Source organism: Homarus americanus, unplaced genomic scaffold (assembly GCF_018991925.1).
Source record: "Homarus americanus isolate GMGI-L3 unplaced genomic scaffold, GMGI_Hamer_2.0 scaffold16712, whole genome shotgun sequence".
Classification (NCBI taxonomy): domain Eukaryota; kingdom Metazoa; phylum Arthropoda; class Malacostraca; order Decapoda; family Nephropidae; genus Homarus; species Homarus americanus.
This window is the reverse complement of record NW_024757794.1, coordinates 3,306,633-3,313,044: the sequence shown is the minus strand read 5'-3', so window position 1 is coordinate 3,313,044 and position 6,412 is coordinate 3,306,633. Positions and strand designations below refer to the sequence as shown.

The following is a 6,412-nucleotide window of genomic DNA, read 5'->3' as shown; positions in this document are numbered from 1 at the left end:
ACCTGGGCTGGGTTGCCGGGTGTCGCTGGCGTTGCACCCCAAATCCTTCCTTCTAATGCCGTAAGTCACGTCGGGTGATTAAGGGTGAGATAAAGAGTGAAGGTGTACTTAGGTCGAGGTGTTGGGAGGAGAAATGTAATAAGGGTAGAATTGTTGTGGGGAGGGCAGCATCAGTGCGCACCTGGCAGGTGGCGGCCCCACCTGTTGATCAGCGCCGCCACAGGTCCCCTCATCGATCCGTCAGTGGCGCCCTGCACCCCTGTGAGGACGCACGCCGCTCTTGCCCGCCACCTATTCTCAGCCGCACGCCCGCACGCCCTCACACACCTGCCCGCACCACACCGTCCATCCGCAGAGCTGCAGTCAGCGTGCCCGTACCCTGAGGAAACTAGTAGTGTTGCTACTACAGCTGATGGTAATGGTGGTGGCCACGCTTGACCTCGGGGACGGCGCGCTGCCTCGCTAGCGGAACCCCACTGCCACCACCGTTAACCTCTGACCCGCCCCTCACCCAGGCTCTCCTCTCACTGCTCAAGTGACGCAGGCGAGATGGCCACTAAGACATTATACCACTGATAATGATTTGGCAGGATCCGTGACGACTGAGGTGTGGTGTGCAGACCTCGGTGTACCTGTGCCCTCACCTAGCGCCACCACCTGCACCCAGGCCTTACCTTACACCCTGGGCCATCCCGGCCTTCAGCGCCCTCACACACCACACGAGATACACACCTACCATGAGCTTGGGTTTCCATGACCCAGCAAAGCGTAACATGTGACGTCGTCGAGGGTCAAGTGTGGTCATACGAGGTGGACAGGTGTGAGCGACCGTAACACCTGCCTCACATTACTCCCGGGTTACTCTGGCCCACGACCCCTGCCCCCCGTTACCCATCAACATTCTATCTGACTGGCGAGTTACAAGTGTCAGCTCAAGTCTAGGTGAGGTGGGCGTGTGGTCGGGCGTGTGACAGGTGTGCTGGGGAATTGTGTGGTTGTCAGGTGGAGCTGAAGAGGACCAAGTGTGCCGCTGCCCCGACATCCAACTCACAACAGGTAAGTCCCCACATCAGTCTTCATTACATATTGCCTTCCCCGCTGTCCAGCACAACACGTGCAAACTCATCGTAAACTTGTGTGTTTGCACAGTCCAGCGCGCCCCTCCGCAGTCGTAATTATTACTGAAGTATGAGCTCCCTGCTACATTTACATGCAGTTGCCTCGGCAAGAGTGAATATTTTGTGAGTCAGCTGTTATGTGAATGTGTTAACCATCCTCGATATATTTCATTACAACAACTGTAGATATTGGGAATATTTTTATGAACATTTGTACTGTAACGTTGTGACCCGCATGTGCCCCGAGTGTCGAAGCCCCTGGCCCACATCTACCCCTTACACTCTTACGTGTCGCTCACCCACCTATAACGCGCCAAACATATAACCAATAAGTCAGTATATATATATATATATATATATATATATATATATATATATATATATATATATATATATATATATATATATATATATATATATATATCCCTTTTATGAGATATATAGTATTAAATTACTGAACAAGTTTGTTAACAGTTGAACGGACACAGGCAGTAGCTATTTGTTCTATATTTTAACATTATAGAGTGTTGGAAAGCTACAAAAAACGTTCATCACTCCACTGAGGTGTGGAGTGTCTGGATAAAGTTTTAAAGCAATCCATCGAGCCATTCCTGAGAGAAAACTGGTCAAGATGGCAGATCTTAATTAACCTGTTTAAACCTAAATTAACCTAGTTTTATCACAGGTCCTAGTAGTAATAGTAGTAGTTGGGCTGAACTAGTAAGTTACGTTAGGTTAAGCCAAACAAGATGATTTTAGCCACCGAAGAGACTTAATTGTTGGGCATATTATTTGAAACTGTGAATGTTGCCACGTCGTGCTTTTGTTTGAATTATAATGATTTATTTCTCTCTCGATTATAAATTAATTTTCTAATGGCGCAACGGACCGAAAACAGCACCAGATATCCTTAATTTCCCTTCGTAATCCCTTCCTTGTAAGTATCTTATTCTTATAAGGTGTGTGTGTGTGTGTGTGTGTGTGTTTGTGTGTGTGTGTGTGTGTGTGAGTGTGAGTGAGTGAGTGTGTGTGTGTGTGTGTGTGTGCATGTGTGTGTGTGTGGAGGTGAGTGAGTGGGAGGAGGAGTGTGTGTGTGTGTGTGTGTGTGTGTGTGTGTGTGTGTGTGTGTGTGTGTGTGTGTGTGTGTGTGTGTGTGAGGTGAGGGAGGGAGTGTGTGTGTGTGTGTGTGTGTGTGTGTGTGTGTGAGTGTGAGTGGAGTGAGTGAGTGTGTGTGTGTGTGTGTGTGTGTGTGAGTGTGTGTGTGTGTGTGTGTGTGTGTGTGTGTGGAGGAGTGTGTGTGTGTGTGTGTGTGTGTGTGTGTGTGTGTGTGTGTGTGTGTGTGTGTGTGTGTGTGTGTGTGTGTGGAGAGGAGTGAGGTGTGTGTGTGAGTGTGTGTGAGTGTGTGTGTGTGGATGTGTGTGTGAGTGTGTGTGTGTGTGTGTGTGTGTGTGTGTGTGTGTGTGTGTGTGTGTGTGTGTGTGTGTGCCCTCCCATAAAACAAGTCGTCGTTATCTTACCCACCATACCACCTCCCCCACACCTCACCATTGTTCTTCGTTATGTTCCTTCCTTGATTGTCCATCCTTAACCTACCTAATAGTTTTCTTTTAATACCGTCCTGTCTTCCACCTCCTTCTCCACTCTCTCGTTTTCAATGAAGTTATTCAGTTATGTATAAAATCTGTCTTTATTTCTATTTCTACTCTGGACACACACACACACACACACACACACACACACACACACACACACACACACACACACACGCCACCTCACATACACACACACACGAACTTATTTCTTATCTCTCATTTTGCGCCTGATCGGGTCACCTAAACATTAGCTCCCCAGTTTATTTCACCTGATGATTAAACACTCTTATGGTATTTGGGGAGGGTTAGATTAAGTTAAGTTAGGTTAGGTTAAGTTAGGTTAGGTTAGGTTAGGTTAGGTTAGGTTAGGTTAGGTTAGTCTTAAGGTGAAATGTGTTGAATCTGGTCAGTAATGTTCAAATATTTATCCCCTTCATATCCATCACACAGCTCTAAGTTTTATTAATCAACAATATCCTCACCTTATTTTTGCTCTTCTGACTTTACTCCCCTCACTTGGCCCCAGTAACCAATCCTTTACGCTTCGACTGTGATATCCAGGTTTCTTATGTGTAAAGTCTCTCCTGTCTACACCACACACACACATTTATTTTTTGTTACCATAGTTCAGGTACTTGGGGGTTACTAGCCACATGTCCTCAAACTGGGGAGGTGAAGTACTGTACGGTAAGTCACGCTCTCTACCTGACACACACACACACACACACACACACTGATTAAAACCTTGATTGCTCTCCCACTAAGGCTGGACTACCCCAGGGCTCTGTGCTGGTCCCTACAACACCCCTCCCTTCTAAAGTAAAACACAAACAATCTCAACAGTCTCGCATGTGGACAGTAGACCTAATTTTAACACCACTGTCTCTTATCGCTTTAGTCATCACGGTATCACGCCTCGCTTGTCTCTGTGTATACTCTTCCTAAACATAGCTCCTGCACTTGACGTTATACTACTGCCTTCACATATGATATTTAAACCTTCCTAGTGATACAAACGCCTCATTAGTCTTTTGATAAAGGTCGGAATAAAATCTGAAACGTTATGAGGTTGATCTTTGACTGCTCTCAACTAAACAGGACGACATATAGTATGGTTCCAGGGATAACCACCGATAAATTAATCTTAAAATGTGAGGGATATTGAACTAATGTTATTTGTGATTAAAAGCGGCTATTACCTCTCCCTTCTTCCTTATCCACCTCCTCTTTCCATCTCTTCTGTGACGCCTATGATCTTGTTACTCAATGATAACGTTTGGCAAGATTCTGATGAATGACCTGACCTGAAATGAAAATACTATAATTTCCAGCTGTGATCTCCCGAGGAAGGTATATATGTGTTGAAAGTTTAAGGGAAACAACGAGATTATTTGAAACATTAGAGCTTGTAAACACAGAAAATCACAACCACCACCACCACCACCCAAAAAAAATAAAAATGTTTCTAATACAAATTCACTCCACACACATAGTCCAAGAATAACATAACAGTTTGGTCTCTTGGTTAAGTGATGTTACCATTACTCGTACAACCACAACATATCCCACCTGCCTGTTGACTTAATCTGCCCACTACGACCATACCTCATCAAAGACCAACCCTGTGGCCGCCTGTTTAATCTTCCCATAGTTATTTTGCTCCTTGTCTCTGCTCCACCTTTATGTCCCGCATACAACATTTTATCCATAGTCTAATATCCAAATATGAACAAAAGGATGTCCTGAAGATTAGACCCCCAGCTTATTTTACCTTAAGATTAACCACCCTTATGTTATTCTAATCTAACATAACCTAATGTTTATCTTTTTTTAACCTAATGCCAATCTAACCCAACCTAACGCTACTTTAATCTAACAGAACCTAATCTAATAAAGCCTAACTTAACCTAACTTAACATAAGCGATCGCTAATCTAATCTAACGCAACTTTACGTTAATATAATATAATATAACATAACATAACCTAATTTAACCTAACGCTAATCTAACCTTACTCAACTTAACGCTAATCTAAATTAACCTAAACTAAACCCTCTCCAGAGTCCAGGTAGCAATTAAGGGGTTTAATCATCAGGTGAAATAAGCTGGGGGAGGCTAATCATCAGGTGAAATAAGCTGGGGGAGGCTAATCATCAGGTGAAATAAGCTGGGGGAGGCTAATCATCAGGTGAAATAAGCTGGGGAGGCTAATCATCAGGTGAAATAAGCTGGGGGAGGCTAATCTTCAGGTGAAATAAGCTGGGGAGGCTAATCATCAGGTGAAATAAGCTGGGGGAGGCTAATCATCAGGTGAAATATGCTGGGGGAGGCTAATCATCAGGTGAAATAAGCTGGGGGAGGCTAATCATCAGGTGAAATAAGCTGGGGGAGGCTAATCTTCAGGTGAAATAAGCTGGGGGAGGCTAATCTTCAGGTGATCCTAACAAAACCCTTGAAGAAAACAATACCACTTTGTGTGTTTTGAAGTAGTGTCCGATCCGATCTTTGCAAAACTTCTCAATCTACGTTAACTTTCTTTAACTCTTGAAAATATACACGTATACAATGCATGTCTAAAATAGGAAATCTTTCTTCAATTTTATATACATCCCTTAACCCTAACTCAAGTCATCTCCAAGATTATGTAAACTATTATTATCTTGAGAGACAGAAGGTTATCTCTCACCTACAATGTGAAGTTTTATCGGGGATCGTTTCGTGTCCTCTTTCATAACTTCAGCTTTACTCTTGATACCTTTGAAAATATCTTCTCTTGTTGCCCTAATTATCTGGAAAACTTTTGATGAATTTTGTTGTCAGGGTCATCTTGGTAGACTAACTTCTACTAATTATACGCAACACACTACTTTCTTATTCCATGTTGGTGTAAGTCAAGGGGTGTGTTTATCTTAGTAGCTTTTTCTTTTTCCTTTTGTCATCAGCCCAAAATTCTATACAAACTTATATACGGATAACAACAATCTTCAGTACCTTCACACACACATTTCCAAGGTAACAAGGAAAGAATAGTCGTGTAAAACTTAATATATATATATTTTTTAATCTCAAATACAAACCTCCAGCCTTGAACATCACTTATAAGTTCCCCAGATTCTTATATCAGTGCTGTAGGATTAACAGAAACAAACTATCCCTTTGAATAATAAAATAAAAATCATCTCCTATCTCATCTTTCTTCCCTAAAATACTCCTTGTCTTACAATAAGTCTTGTTCTCCCTGACATAAAACACTGCTCTCATGTGGGTTTAATATACACATCAATTCTATATAACTCCTGAACAAAACACAATCAAATAATACACCTTGTAATTCGGTTCTTCCTCCCAGCCATCTTCTTCTTCATCCCCATAGCTTAAAAGTCCACCATCTCCCTTCCGCCTTCCCCTTCCCTTATTTAAGAATTACTCTCATATCAACCAAACCATCTTACCATCTCCTGGGTATCTGTATATAATCGCTACTCAACATCAATAAAACGTAAAAATGCCACAAATTCAATGCCTTCCCTATTTATTTTCTATGCCTTACACTTTTGAATACTAAAACTATCTGCTTACATATGATTTACCTTCCTGACATACACCTTGAACTCTCCTACAAGACTAGCTCAGCGTGACGTAATAATAATAATAATAATAATAATAATAAGATGCACTTGGTAGTCTCCCTAAGTCATTGTT

General features: G+C 42.6%; 1 protein-coding gene across 4 annotated transcripts in view; it reads left to right on the top strand.

The window, feature by feature from the left end:
• Positions 1-248: 248 nt before the first annotated feature.
• Positions 249-6,412, top strand: part of LOC121857809 (ras-specific guanine nucleotide-releasing factor 2-like) — a 140,549-nt gene continuing 134,385 nt past the window's right edge. For all 4 annotated transcript variants that reach the window (XM_042354050.1, XM_042354049.1, XM_042354048.1 and 1 more), the window contains exon 1: positions 249-1,056. The gene's annotated coding sequence lies outside the window, so the exon portion shown is untranslated. The remainder of the gene's footprint in view (positions 1,057-6,412) is intronic.